The sequence below is a fragment of the Bison bison genome, unplaced genomic scaffold (assembly GCF_000754665.1).
Source record: "Bison bison bison isolate TAMUID 2011002044 unplaced genomic scaffold, Bison_UMD1.0 scf7180017864183, whole genome shotgun sequence".
Classification (NCBI taxonomy): domain Eukaryota; kingdom Metazoa; phylum Chordata; class Mammalia; order Artiodactyla; family Bovidae; genus Bison; species Bison bison.
In genome coordinates, this window is record NW_011494755.1 from 1,880,387 (window position 1) to 1,896,315 (window position 15,929).

The following is a 15,929-nucleotide window of genomic DNA, read 5'->3' on the forward strand; positions in this document are numbered from 1 at the left end:
AGTCCAAGGGACTCTCAAGAGTCTTCTCCAACACCACAGTTCAAAAGCACCAATTCTTCGGCGCTCAGCCTTCTTCACAGTCCAACTCTCACATCCATACATGACCACAGGAAAAACCATAGCCTTGACTAGACGGACCTTTGTTGGCAAAGTAATGTCTCTGCTTTTGAATATGCTATCTAGGTTGGTCATAACTTTCCTTCCAAGGAGTAAGTGTCTTTTAATTTCATGGCTGTAGTCACCATCTGTAGTGATTTTGGAGCCCAGAAAAATAAAGTCTGACACTGTTTCCACTGTTTCCCCATCTATTTCCCATAAAGTGGTGGGACCGGATGCCATGATCTTCGTTTTCTGAATGTTGAGCTTTAAGCCAACTTTTCACTCTCCACTTTCACTTTCATCAACTATACTGCGATATAAAAAAATTTTTTAATTAAAAAAATGGGACCAAATTAGGTGAATCTGAGAGATTATACAAGGTCTTAACAATAAGGCAGAGGAGATTAAAGTTGATATGCAGGCAGGTATCATGCTAGTTTTTGACAGAAAAAGAAGGAAGGGGATTCCTGGTGGTCCAGTGGTTAAGAATGTGCCTTGCAATGCAAGAGACACCAGTTTGATCGCTGGAGGTCCAGGAAGATCCTACCTGCCACAGAGCAACTAAGCCTATGCACCGCAACAAATGAACTGGTGCTCTAGAGCCCACAGTCTGCAACTACGGCAGCCCACAAACCCTAGAGCGTGTGCGCTGCCACAAGAGAAGCCACCGCCTTGAGAAGCCCTCACGCCACAACCAGAGAATAGCCCCACTCTCCACAACTAGAGAAAGTCTGTGCAATAACAAAGTCCCAGCACAGCCAAAAAATAAAAATAAGCAAATAAATTTTTTAAAAAGAAGGAAAACAATAGTTTAGCTATGTATCTCTCACAGAAGATGAGACTCTCCCTGAGCTACAAAGAAGATAAAAGAGGGGGTAATGCTTATTCTCCCTACCAAAAGAATCCTTTGTTTTTCTAAAGGATTTATCATTGGATATTTTGAGACTTTTTGTTGTTAGGGTACTATTCAATATAGAAATTTAGAAAATATATACAAGCAAAATAAAAAATGAAAGTCTCCCAAAACTTCATGTACAAAATAAGCATTAAAACATTTATATACATACTTCCAAATGATTTATAATATGTATTAATTAAAATTGATATATGTTATACAAATATAGTTCTTCTCACTTAGCAATATGTTTTCCATTGGTTGCTTTTCAGTGGTAAATTCCTCTATTATATTTAAAATATTATCTGATTCAAAAACCTGAGATTGACATGTATCTTTTTTAGAATTTCATTCCACAGCTCAGATCAACATTTTCCTAAATCTGTTCTATAGAACTCTTAGTTACAAGATATTCTGTCCCAAATAATAGAGTTATATTTAGGAGAGGCTTCATCCCTTGTGGAAATGAAAGGTTTTTAGGTGTCCTACAATGAACTGATCAAAGTTAAATGAAGTTTGCTCCAAGAAATACCTTCTCAATGAAAATTCATCAATATTGATATAATTCTAACTGAAATTAATGTATTCAGAAAGAGAGTTCAAAACATGGTCTTGTCAAAATATCCTATACCCAAAGAAATTATCAAAAGAAGGCCCACTTTTGTAACAGTAATGATCACCCCATTACTCAATGAGGCCAGCACTGGCCATAGGGCTACTTTACAAGGACTTAGACACCAGAATTCTGGCATCTACTTGAAGTTGCAGATGAAATTAAGAACACTTTCAACCCCGAGACTCCATGAATTTTGAGCATTAAAAAAACCTTTCAGATCCACTTATTTCCCAGCCTCAACATAAGCTATTTCCCCTCTGCAAGTTTCAGTTTCATCATCTACAAAATGAAGGATCTTTGTGTGAAGTCAGGGCTGCCATCCAACTGTGGGCCATAATCTGGATCCCCTTGGGGTCACTTCCTACACTAACATACTCATACCCCCTTAGTATCCCAACTTTTACATCCTCAGTAAGGATGTCTTTTCTTTCTCTGTTGAGGAAAAAACGGTATAAGTAAACAGTATCATCAAGAATTGCTCACATGTGCACACAGCATATGCCAAACAGCTGGAAAACAAAGAAAGTAGGTGAAAGGGGAAGTTGCTTTGCTGAATGGGTATTAGAGGTTGGCGTACAAATCCACAGGGAGGATGAAAGCTTCACTAACGCTAGCACTTGCTCTGAAAAATCTGTTCACAGAACTTCCATCTCAGCAGCCCGGCCTCCTGTCCCCCAGCTGGTTTCTTCTGAAAGGCCTAGAAGCAAAGATATAGTTTTTCTCCCTCTCTCTCCTTTTTTCCAGGAATACAAATAGAAGTGATTCTTCTAAATGTTTTTAAGAGACTAAGGCTCAATCAGAAAGAGATCTTCAGGAAAAAAAGCTTGAAGCAACTTCAAAGCAGCCCTTGGACCCCACACGATTTGGCTTCTCTGAACCCTGGGAGGGGTCTTGCTATTTTGTGTGCTCCTCAGAGCCCAGAGAAACCAATTTTGTGCCCCTCTTTCTTCTGATGTTGAACAAGAATACAGGAGTCTCAAGGGGGTTTTATCTGGGATATACTGCAATGTGGAATAAAATAGCTTTGAATGGTAGTCCTTTCTTGAGATGAACTTTCACTCACCTTCCAGGCAAAATATCAAAAAAGACCAAAAAAACCTTAATCTAATTAAGTCTGAGAGAGGCACAGAGTTGATTCCCTGGCTGAACCTAACACCCCTGAAGAGCTCTAAAACCCTCAGGGCTCCTCACTGGGTGCAGAATTAAGCCCATTGCTCATGCTTGAATAAAATATACAAATTCAACCAAGCAGTCTAACATTTTGGGTTTTGTGCCTGAGGTCTAGTGTTCCTTTTGTCCTGTGTCTCTTTCCATAGAGGATAGTCTCTTGAACCTACTCCAGCATTGGCTGGCTCCATCACTATAAAATCCTCATGTTCACCTTAAAGAGAACCGATCGTGCTGGTGCTGTTTACAGTGCCAAAGGCAGAGAATGGCCCCCCAAAGCCTCAAGAGTGAGTTACAGGACTGTTATTTTACTGTCTGGCTAATAAACATTTGTAACTTTAGCAGAATTTTATCAAAGACCTCAGCTGGTGTAGAGCTTGTAAGGAAGATGATTTCTAGTCCCACCCACCTGAAACTATTAGAGCTATGAAAATCTGTTTTGTCCAGGACATTGAAAGTCCCATGTCCCAGGAAACCCCAGCATGCTAGGCAAACCAGGACACTGGCCACCCTACATATCTACCAGAACAATTTACCAACGCCAAATTAGCTTGAGTCATTGCAAAACATCTTGTTTCCCTTATAATTACTTTTACAGACTTAAGTCCCCCCACCAAAAAAAAAAAAACAATGAGATCTAGAGCCTTGCTACTCAAAATGTGGTCCACAGACCAATATGTGGTCCACAGATCTCTATTCCCCAGAACTTATTAGAAACGCAGTCTAGGTCCCACCTCAAACCTACTGAATTAAGATCTGCAATTCAGCAAGGTCTCCAAGTGAGACCTTGTCTCAGGTGCACCTTAAAGTCTGAGATGCACTAGCCTAAAGGAAGATGTCTCAGAGGGTGACTTTTAGCTCAATGTTGAAGTCAGTAGGAGTGAGTCAGCAGAGGGCACAGCAAACAGAGGCACAGAAGATAGCAACATGCTCATTCATTCACCAGGAGTCATTTGTTGTTTCTGGGGGTCAGGGGTGGACATAATCTGGAAGGCAAACTGGAGAGAGACCGTGGAAGCCCTTGAACATGAGACTGCTTAGCCCTGTGTCTTCCCTGTTCTCTCTCCTCTCAAGGCTCAGCTACTAAATTCTGTTTTATTTTCTAAAATCTAGAACCACTCCCTCCCCCTGCCCTCTTCTGGAAGCAGCTGGACTCCTACAGTGCTAACTGAGGAAGGCAGCAGGTCCAGGAAGACCCTCCCCAAGGGATGCATTCAAGTTTAAGCTTTTCTATCTGGGAAACTTTGAACACAGAGTCCTGTGTCTCGTTTAGGGAATTCAGCCTCTGATGGGGGAAAGCAGAGGAGAGAGCCAGCAGTTAAAGGAATGCAGATCAGGATCTCTATTTCCGAATGAAAAGCTGGAAAAATGAGATGTAAGCAGTTTCTCTTTCATTCAGAAACCATATGAAGTACTGGTTACTTAATTACTTTGTGCCTCAGTTTCTTAAGCCATACAGTGGGATAACCCTTGTACCTACCTCAAATTGAGCTCGTGAATTAATGTAAACAAAGCTCTTAAAACAGTATCTAGAGCCTAATAGGAGATCTGTAGATGATACTGCTTTGAACTGAACATAATGCAGGAGTTGAAGACGTGACTTGCTAAGTGGGGAGCTAGGATGTGGCAGTTAGCCTCTGATTCAACCCAAGGGGCCATCTTCATAGATGCAGACATTTGCAAACACATTATTCTTTGCTACTTAAGTGAACACCAAATAAAGAACAGTAATCAATCAAATACAAGGTGAACGGAGACTTACGGGGTACATTAGTCAGGGGATGATCAGACAAGCAGAGTGAGGATGAGTAATACAGAATAGGATTTATTACAGTGGTTAGACCTTAAGTTAAACCGGACAAAGCCACCACACTGTGCATTCCTAGCAAGGCTGGTCAATTTTGAAATTTCACCAAAAAAACTTAGTCCCTATACCGAAGCCCAGGAGGCCTATTCAGAGGGTTTCCTTTACCCTTTCCCTGTGGGGTATAACACACACTGCCCTTTGTACACCTCTGTAATAGAACCTGTGTCATTTGTGCTCCAACTATTGTGTCTGCCTCCTCCCTGGACTCTGTAAGCTCCTTCTGGCCAAAATTCGTGCTTCATCTCTTTTTATCTCCAGCTTCTGGCATAGTTCCTGTCATGTGTTAGGTCAAATCATGCAAAATTATACAATTATACCATCTTCGGTCCACAAAAAAAAAAATCAGAATTTCATAAATTTCAGGGTATTCAGAGGTACCTGGCAAATGTTAACCAAGTGAGTGGACACAAGGCAACCACATACTCACAATTTCTGGTTAAGCATCAGTGAAAGAAAGTACTTGATGTAAGGAGACGCCAGCTCCCTATTATATACTCAGTTACCTCTATCCCCTTGAATTTGGAAGTGCCAGTGAGTGAGCCCCAACACATCAAACACACAAGTTCCGCAGCACTTTCAGGTTTCTAGAGCTTGGCAGTGTCTCCACACAGAAGATGAGTGATTCCCCAAGGGGTCAAATACACAGTTTTCTGTACCACGGTAGTGTTTTCAGAGGCTGGTAGTATCTCCACACAGCTAAGTGACAGACTCTGAGATGGATGAGATTAACTTCTGAGATGGCAAGTGTCCAAGACAGCTCAGTAAGCAGCTGCTGAACTCTGCCTGATTTTCAGTCCCAGCATCACGGGACAGCAAGGAGCTTCAGAGGTCACGGATCCCAACCATATATCACTTGGAAGTGAAAATTAGCCGATGCAAAATAACTATTTTAAAAATCAAGACATGTGTCAGTGAAAGAGTTTGAGAAAAGGTAAGCAAGAAAGGAAGGAAGAAGATAGCTGATAGAAACTCTTCAGCACCAGGCAGTTGCACCTGCCAAATGCAGCCTTTGTCCTCACTTCATCCAGCTATAAGAGGTCTAAAATTGTGAGGTGTGGCAAGATGCCCCATCCAAATGGACCCCAGCGGCCACCATGTGAAGTTGCAGAGAGGCCTGAGCTGGTGGGTCAGGGAAAGGTTGTTCTGAGCCTTTAAAAAGGACAAAGCTCCAGAGAAATGTTATTCTTGCAGATGTGCTTCTGCCTGGGTCCAGCCCTACAATTCCCTGGGTCTGGGTCTCCTCTCATTTCCACTTCCTACTCCTTGGTCCCCAGGTCCTCTAACCATCGCTATCCTCTGCCCCTGGTTACATGGTGACTAGACTCTTCACCTCCATGCTAGGTCCTGGGTCCTGCCTCTCACACCTTGCTGGGTTAGGAGGATGGGGCAAGTGAGTTTAGAAGAGCTGGTTATCTTCTACAGGCTGCTGCTGCTGCTAAGTCACTTCAGTAGTGTCCGACTCTGCAACCCCATAGATGGCAGCCCACCAGGCTCCCCCGTCCCTGGGATTCTCTAGGCAAGAACACTGGAGTGGGTTGCCATTTCCTTCTCCAATGCATGAAAGTGAAAAGTGAAAGTGAAGTCGCTCAGTCGTGTCCGACCCTCAGCAACCCCATGGACTGCAGCCTTCCAGGCTCCTCCGTCCATGGGATTTTCCAGGCAAGAGTACTGGAGTGGGGTGCCATCGCCTTCTCTGTTATATATAGGCTCAGTCAGTTCAGTTCAGTCGCTCGGTCGTGTCCAACTCCTTGCAACCCCATGAATCGCAGCATGCCAGGCCTCCCTGTCCATCACCAACTCCCGGAGTTCACTCAGACTCACGTCCATCGAGTCAGTAATGCCATCCAGCCATCTCATCCTCCTTTGTCCCCTTCTCCTCCTGCCCCCAATCCCTCCCAGCATCAGAGTCTTTTCCAATGAGTCAACTCTTCGCATGAGGAGTTTAGCATCATTTCTTCCAAAGAAATCCCAGGGCTGATCTCCTTCACAATGGACTGGTTGGATCTCCTTGCAGTCCAAGGGACTCTCAAGAGTCTTCTCCAACACCACAGTTCAAAAGCATCAATTCTTCGGCACTCAGCTTTCTTCACAGTCCAACTCTCACATCTAGACATGACCACTGGAAAAACCGTAGCCTTAACTAGACGGACCTTTGTTGGCAAAGTAATGTCTCTGCTTTTCAATATGCTATCTAGGTTGGTCATAACTTTTCTTCCAAGGAGTAAGCATCTTTTAATTTCATGGCTGCAGTCACCATCTGCAGTGATTTTGGAGCCCAAAAATATAAATTCTGACACTGTTTCCACTGTTTCCCCATCTATTTCCCATGAAGTGATGGGACCAGATGCCATGATCTTCGTTTTCTGAATGTTGAGCTTTAAGCCAACTTTTTCACTCTCCTCTTTCACCTTCATCAAGAGGCTTTTTAGTTCCTCTTCACTTTCTGCCATAAGAGTGGTGTCATCTGCATATCTGAGGTTATTGATATTTCTCCTGGCAATCTTGATTCCAGCTTGTGCTTCTTCCAGCCAAGGGTTTCTCATGATGTACTCTGCATATAAGTTAAATAAGCAGGGAGACAATATACAGCCTTGACGTACTCCTTTTCCTATCTGGAACCAGTCTGTTGTATATATAGGCTACATCACTTCAAATTCACAACAAAATGCTCAGAGGTAGGGATTATTAGCCTCTCTAAAAGATGAAGTTAGGTAACCTGTCAGAAGTCACAGAGCTAATAAAGGATGAAAGAGGAATAAAAATCCAGGTGTATCAGACTTCAAGTCCATATTCTTTCGAATATGCCACATTGTCTCTCTTTCCATGCTTCTTTTCCCCTTTTCCTGGAGTCTCATATGCATCTTCTCCAGAATGCAACAGTCATTCTAACTCCTTCTTCAACCTACAATTTGTCTCTTAAACTCCAGCAACTTCTGCTACTCAGATTTTGTCCAACTCACAATGCCTTTTAAGATAGATGAGCTGCCTACCATTCATAATCCACAAATGAAGGGAGAGCATACCTGATCTCACCTCTCTTACCTTCCATGAGTCTCCACTACTATAGGCAGGGTCCAAATATCTGATCATGGCATAAATTCCATTCACAATGTGGCCCCTACTGGTCCTGCTGGCCCCACTTCTCACCTGGCCCTTCCATCTTTTCCTTTTTTCACCAGATTTCAACCACACTTGACCTCTTCCCCAAACACACCTACTCTAAGATTAAGTAGCCAACAACTTGGCCTACAGTACTTATTATAATAAGATGGAGAACTTTTGATTATCTTGGCATCTGGTGCTAAAATTTTTCTTTGGGAAGAACCGCCTTTATTGGGATGGCTTCCCAGGTGGCATTAGTGGTAAAGAACCCACTTGCCAATGCAGGAGACATAAGAGATGCAGGTTTGATCCCTGGGTTGAGAAGATCCCATGGAGGAGGGCACAGCAACCCACTCCAGCATTCTTGCCTGGAGACCCCATGGACAGAGGAGCCTGGCAGGCTATAGTAGATAGGATCACAAAAAGCCAGACATGACTGAAATGACTTGGCATGCATGCACCTTTATTGGAAGAATTTCTTGATAACCCCCACTGGTGCAGAAGTTGAGGTCCTAGGGGCCCCAAATGAGGATAGTTTGTGGGTTATGCTCTTCAGAAGTAGATGCTGATACAGAGTTTGAGGCCCAAGATATTCATTAGGACAATCCAATGTACATCAATTGATGAATAAATCATAGTAGATCTATAAACTACATTGTGGAATATTATTCACACATAAAAAGGAATAAAGTACTGATACATGGTATAACACAGATAACCTTGAAACCCTTATGCTAAGTGAAAAGAAGCCAGTTACAAAAGGCCATATATTATATGATTCCATGTCTTCCCCGGTGGCTCAGATGGTAAAGTGTCTGCCTACAATGCAGGAGACCCAGGTTCTATCCCTGGGTCAGAAAGATCCCCTGAAGAAGGAAATGGCAACCCACTCCAGCACTCTTGCCTAGAAAATCCCATGGACGGAGGAGCCTGTGAGGCTACAGTCCAGGGGGTCGCAAAGAGTCGGACACGACTGAGTGACTCCACTTTTATATGAAAAAAATCTATAACAGATAAATCTATATAGGCAGAAAGTACAAAGAGTTGCCAGAGGCTGGGGAAGGAGGTAGTATGGAGTGACTGCTAACATGTATGGAGTTTCTTTTGAGGATCATGAAAATGTTCTGTAATTAGATAGTAACAATAGTTGCACAACTTTGTGAATATATTAAAAACCACTGAGTAGAACACTTTTAAATAGTGATTATTATAATACATAAATTATACATTAACAAAACTAAACAATTTTTAAGGTAACTGTTATGGATCAATATCTGTGAAAGGAAGGAGGAAGAAGCAGAACTTTGCAAAGGAAGAACCTGAACTGTGATGCAGGCCCAGCAAAGCCCCAGCTAACCAGACTGGGAGCTCTGGAGTGAATGGTGCCCATTAGTGTCTCACATGAGGCGGAAATAGCACAGCCGTTATACTTCCACCTCACTCAGTCACTGGATGTGGGTCACCCTGGGGAGGATGTGGCCTCAGGTAAGGTGTCACACTGCTGCTGAAGCAGACCCTACCGACAGTGGGCAGCTGTCTGCTGACCCACTTGCTGGAGTTGAGCAATAAGACTTTCTTAGGAGGGAGTCTGAGTGTAAACATCCTGCAGGTCACTAGTGAAAGAATGTGATACTTGTTCCAGAAAGGAAAGAGAAAATGATAGGGGAAAAAAAAAAGGAGTGAGTGACACACAGCCAGTGAGATGGCAAAAAGCCCTATAGTGTGCAATGGTGTGTGTGTATGTGTGTGTGTGTGTGTGTTAGTCACTCAGACATGTCCGATTCTTTGCCACCCCATGGACTGTAGCCCACCAGGCTCCTCTGTCCATGGAATTCTCCAGACAAGAATACTGGAGTGGGTTGCCATTTCCTTCTCCAAGTGTGCAATGGTATTCCTCCTCATAACTCTTCACATCTTCACCTACGGTAAGGTACAAAGTATAGACCCTTAACCTTTTGCCAAATAAATAATTCTAACACTCTACCTTTCTGTTCTTATATTCTCATTTCTTCCAGAGACTCAACTATTTGAAGCAATTATTCAACTAAAATTTTTTTAAAGTTTTGCAGGACAGAAGCACATCTCTTTATTCCTTCCTTCCACAGACTTGCTAAAAGTCATTAACACTGTGGCATAATTTATGAATTAGGGTCAACACTATGCTTAAAATTTGTAAATAATGATGAACAAAGGAAGTGGTGAAAGAAAAAACAAGACAAACTCTACCACCAAAACTAAATTGGACTTACATCAGGAGTTTCATCCACAAGTTTTTCATATAAAGCACACCTGGAAACACCACAAGAAAGACTGTATTTCACATAATGCATCTGGTTAACACAAGAGCAGTGGGAAAACCAGCAGGTAAAATGTAAACCCAGATATCTAATAATAACAACTTATTTTTGCAAAATTACTTTCTATATATCATCCCATTTAGTCCTCTCAACAACTCCCTAAAGACGGAAGATCGGAATTATTATTATAATCATCATTTATAATTAAGTCAACTGACATTCAGAGTTTAAGTGATTGGCTTAAGTTTACATAGCAATGAAGCAATGTTACCAGAACTTTACATAGAATGAGTGACTCCAAAAGCAATACTCTTTGCATGACTATACCATTCTATAGCACAACTACCACCATCTCCTTACCCTCCCTGCCCAGAGAGGTAACCACAAGTGGACAGAGAGAAACCTGTCCAGCAATTCAAATGCATTTCTCATAAGGCAACATCCATTTGAGGATTAACTTCTTAGTGGAAGTTTTCCATTAATTAGTGTGGCTTTCAACCAACAAACATGGGTGTCCCTAGTGGCTCAGATGGTAAAGAATCTGCCTGCAATGTGGGAGGCTGGGTTCAATCTCTGGGTCAGGAAGATCTCCTGGAGAAGGAAATTGCAACCCACACTAGTATTCTTGCATGGAGAATTCCATGGACAGAGAAACCTGGACAGCTACAGTCCATGGGGTGGCAAAGAGTCGGACATGACTGAGTGACTAACACATTCAACCAACAAACGGAATGAACAGAGTTACCTCAGAAATGCGAGGACTCATTTGTGTGTGGTGTTGAAAAAGTTAAAACAGTAAAACTGCAGACAAACAACGAGTGGCCATTTCCAGTATGGCAGCAAGAGGAATTTTAGATAGCAAGACAGAAGAAGAAAATATTGAATAAAGGGTTTGCATAGAATGCAGTAACATTCAATCCAGGACTTTTCCTTCCCAACAGAAGTCACTACAATAACATCAGGAAATCAAAGGCACTCATGGGCCGTGATAAGTGGACGAGGACAAAGTGATACATCCAGCACTGGTATGGATTGTGCAATTAGCAATGAAGAAGATACAATATTCCTTTACAAAAAAATATGTTTGAGAAACTATGTCTCAATCAAGTTAAATGGATTTCTTTACTCTAGGACTTCCCAGGAGGAAAAGAGATTATGCAGCAGTTTGAGAAATGCTGAATTCAAGCAATAAAATACAGTTGGTGTCATTTATAACAACTGCAGAGAAAAATGAATCGTTCTGGACAACTAGTTCAAGTAAGAAAAATACACGGCTTGTTTGCCTTCATTCTCCCTCCTGCCCCCATCGCAAGCAGAACTAATTAGTCACTGCACTCTGCCACTGATTATAGATACAGCCCCATAATCTTTAAAACAACACTCCAAGAAGCTGCTACTAGTTAATCATAAATGAATTATCAGCTTTGAAGCAAAAAATTCAGGCATAAACCAGCATGGGATGAAGAAACAGACTAGATACTCCTCAGAGTGCAACAGATGTCAAGGGTCCAGACCAAGAAGACCTGTTAGCTACCTCCCACAGGAAGAGGTAAGGGCCAGAAACCAGATCCCACTTGCCACCGTACCCCCAGCACCTAGTACAGGGCCTGACATGGTAGACTCTATATACGTTTGGTGAATTAATGGGTTAACACCAAAATCACATGGTAGTGATCATTTTACAGTCTGTAGTACTACATAGTCTGTAGTTATATATGTATGTTAGCCATTAGGAAAATGTATAACATTGTTCCCTATTACGGGTCCAGTTTCTTTCTCAGTTATTCTTTCTGCTATCCTTCTAAGGACCCTGATAAAGAACCCTATCCAGTATGGTTTAAGAAGCACCAAGAACCACAGATTACAACACCAACAAATCCTGGTATGAATTCTAAATCTACATTTATTTGCTATATAAACTTGAGAAAATTACTTGACCTCTCCAAGTGTCAGTGTCTTCAACTGTAAAAAGAGGATAATAATATCTACCTTGTAGGGTGGTTTTAAGAATTAGGGACTTATACAAAGCACCTAATACAGTTCCTGGATCTTTTTCTACTTATGCCTCTCCTTGTTTCCAAAAGGATGGAAAGTGGTTTTTAAAAAGTAACCTAAGATCAACTAAGTTAGTTTAAAATAAGTAAAAAAATTCAGAGCAAAGGGAAAACAATAGTAAAAAACAGAGTAAAATTAGGAACGTGCCTACTTGCACACAGTAGGCATAAAGTAAAAACGTGGGTGGTAGGGGTAAGAGTTTGTACTGTTAGGCATCATTGCTGCTGTCATTATCTCTGCCTGGGGATTCCAGTCTTCCTTCAATTGTCAAGTAGAGACTAGCTCTACTAAATCGTAAACATAATGTAAAACTTCAATAGTTAAAACACTGTGTCACTGGTACATGAATAGACCAATAGAACAAAACAAAATGGCCATATGAGATGTAGTATATGATAAAGTTGCATATGTATGTGCTTAAAGTTTATGATAAAGTTTAGTGTATGATAAATTTGCCAGATTTTGAAAACCTCAGATATAGATGTATAAACTAAAGCAATGAAACATTAAGAAATTTACCAAGTTCACACAGCTAGTAAATTGTACAATGGGGATTTGGATGTTGGCCTTCTGATTCCAGAGTTCACTTCATTAACCACTAAACAAGAATATTAATTTTAAAAGCCAAAGTTCAGACAAGTAAATATAATATTCTAATTTTGGTGTTAAAAAAAAAGGGAGAAAGAAAAAAACTATGTTTGCTTGTATACGCATTCAAAATTCTGAAAGGACACACAAGAAACTAATAGCCATAGTTACTTTTGGATAGCATGGGGCTGGACAGAAGAGTAATGGGGGTTAGGGGAGATAGATAAATAGATAGATATACATACCAATTTATTTCAAAATATATGCATATATATTTGAACTATATGAATGTATAACCTGATCCAAAATTAAAATACAAAAACAGAAAGAAAATGCTTGTCTGAGCAAACCTTTTCAGACCCTCTTCCAAACACAGTAAGCCCACCCCTCTTCCATGTTCCTGTATCACCTGTGCCTACATTTTTTTCTGACACATATCACGTTGCACTGCCCTCATCTATGCTCCATTACCCTGGTCACCTAGGCCCCGCCAAGCTCTGAGATCTTCTAAGGCAAGACTCTATTTCTTTCATTCTTGTTGCCCCAGTACATAGTACAGTCCCTGATGTATGGCACACATCCAGCTCATGGGGAACTGAAAGTCAGAAAAAGAGAAGAAAGAGGTCAGGCCGACCAGTCAACTTTGTGGTATTAGCACTCTGGAAAGGAGAATCAACAGGGGCCTTCATGTAAAAATGGGAATCTGAAGAGGAAGTGAGGAGAGAGGAAAATACAGCAACCCTTGCAGAAAAGGTATAGCTAACCAACTAAGGCAAAGGGGTAAAAGGGGTACTTTGGGCCAGTGCTAATCAAGGATAAATGAAGAAGGTGAACTTCCAACTGAAAAAGAGATGAAGGGTGAAACCAACCCTAGAAGAGCAGAGAACGGAGCACAAAACTGAGGCCTAGAAGTGAGTACTTCCAGCCGTAAGAGATTCAGCTGAAGACTCTCTAGCCCTCTGATGACTGAAAAGAGGGCAGAGGACATGTGAAAGATTCTCAATTTGTATATGCCAACCACACATTTGGTCTGTTGCTTTCTGTTCATTTAAACTCTCTGCATACAGTACAGGGAACTTGGTGCTCTGTGGTGACCTAAACGGAAAGGAAATCCAAAAAAGAGAGGACATCTGTATACATGTGGCTGATTCACTTTGCTGTACAGCAGAAACTGACAAAGCAGTGTAAAGCAATTATATACTCTGATAAAACAAAAACAAACAAAAACAAAAAAACCTCTTTGTATACATTTATCTGAGGGCTGAATGAAGATTCAGGAATTGAGTCAAGGATATATTCTCCCCAGCAGAATAAATCCCAAATTTCACAGACAGCAGTCAGACCACTCTCACCCCTGCAAAAACTGGGCTTCTGTGGATAACTGTGCATATCCTGAAACTATGATCCACAGGAATATTTAATTACTTGATTGTGTTAATCATCGCAACTGCACTTTTTTTTTCCCAAGCCACTTGGCTTGCAGGATCTTAGTACCCCAACCAGAGACTGAATCTGGGTCCTGGCAAGGAAAGTACAAAGTCCTAACCACTGGACCACAAAAAGAATTCCCACTAGTCCTTATTTTAGATACAGGCACTTGGAATAGGTGGAAGTGACATGAAAAAATGTCTGCAGTTTGTTTCAAAAAAAAATAACAAGGGCTTCCCTGGTGACTCAGTGGTGAAGAGTCCACCTGCCAATGCAAGAGACTCAGGTTCCATTCCTGGTCCAGGAAGATTCCACAGCCATGGAGCAACTAAGCCTCTGAACCACAACTATTGAGCCTGTGTTCTAGAGCCTGGGAGCCGCAACTACTGAGTCCACCTGCCACAACTATTAAAGCCCACGTGCCTAGAGCTGGTGCTCCGAAACCAAAGAAAAGCCCGAGCAGCAATGAAGACCCTAGCACAAAAACAAACAAATAAAATCATTCTTTAAATAATATTAATTTTTTTTTAAAATAACAGTTATTTGTAAAACAAGAAGCCTGGATTGTCCAAATGATAGACTTTAGGAAGGGAATGCACTTTATAAGGGTACTTCCCTTTAAGACACAAACCAATTAAATGAAAAACTAAATTCCTTCCTAAGTACAGGAAATGTTTGCAGAAGAAATTTTATTTCATTCCTTCAGCCCTAACTGGCATTAGCAAATACGGCAAAGTAATTAAAGAGGTCATTAAGAAGGAACTAGAAACACCTTTCAACGCTACGAGAAAGAAAACAGAAAAAGAAAAAAAAAAAAGACATCTTAATTATATTCTGCCACCTAGTGACAAAGGAAATTTAACATACTTGCTTAGCCAGGCTCTGAGAACAGAGAGCGGCCCTCCATCACCTGGAGGCCAGAGCATGGTTTCCCACAAGCTTTTGGTCCACCGTCGTCCTCTCTGCTTCGCCCAGAACTTCAGAAGACATTGCAAATACCTCAACAGCCAAGGAAGCTGTTCAGTCTGGGGCTGATAGACATCATGCGGAGCCCAAAGGCCCAACCTCTGTCACTCAACAGGGTCCACTGGTCCCTCTGCTACCTCCTGCCAGTTGCCAAGGGCTTCGAGGGTAAGCAGCAGAAGACTGAAAAAGACACGCTGAAATTGGCCATTTTCATCCTGAGGTTCCACCATCAGGAAGGAGAAGTGGAAATATTAGTCTATTATCTCCTCACGAAATGGCATAACTTTCACTCACAAATCTTCCTGCTCATACAAGACGCTGACACGAAAACTCCTCTTCATTCCCGAATATGAACTGAAGGAACGTATGTTTTAAAGGGGCATTCAGTACACGACTGTGCACGCTTTCTCTGAGAAGCTTTTCGTCAGCTGAGCTTCGTCCACTGAAGAGGCTCCTGGTACTGCACTGCGAGGCTGGTAGCCTGGAAGGTGGGGGCGGAGCCAGTAGAAATGTGGCCGCTCTGGCTGGCGCTCGGGACCATAGAGATTCTGAACAGGTAACAGAATCTCGACGATTCTTCAGAGGTCCTCAGGTTCTCCTGCCATTTGGTTGGCCGTCTAGGTCCTTTTGCGGAAGACCATCGATGTTATAGCAGTAGCATTTAATAAGGAACTTGATCCTGTACAGAAGCTTTTCGTGGGCAAAGCAATCAGCATTTAAGAAACTTCTTGGCCCAGAGGATAAGCAAAAGCTGGAGAGGGACTTTTCTAAGCTTTCACATGTTTAAGATGAAGTAGACAGGAATATTGGAGAAGGCAATGGCACCCCACTCCAGTACTTTTGCCTGGA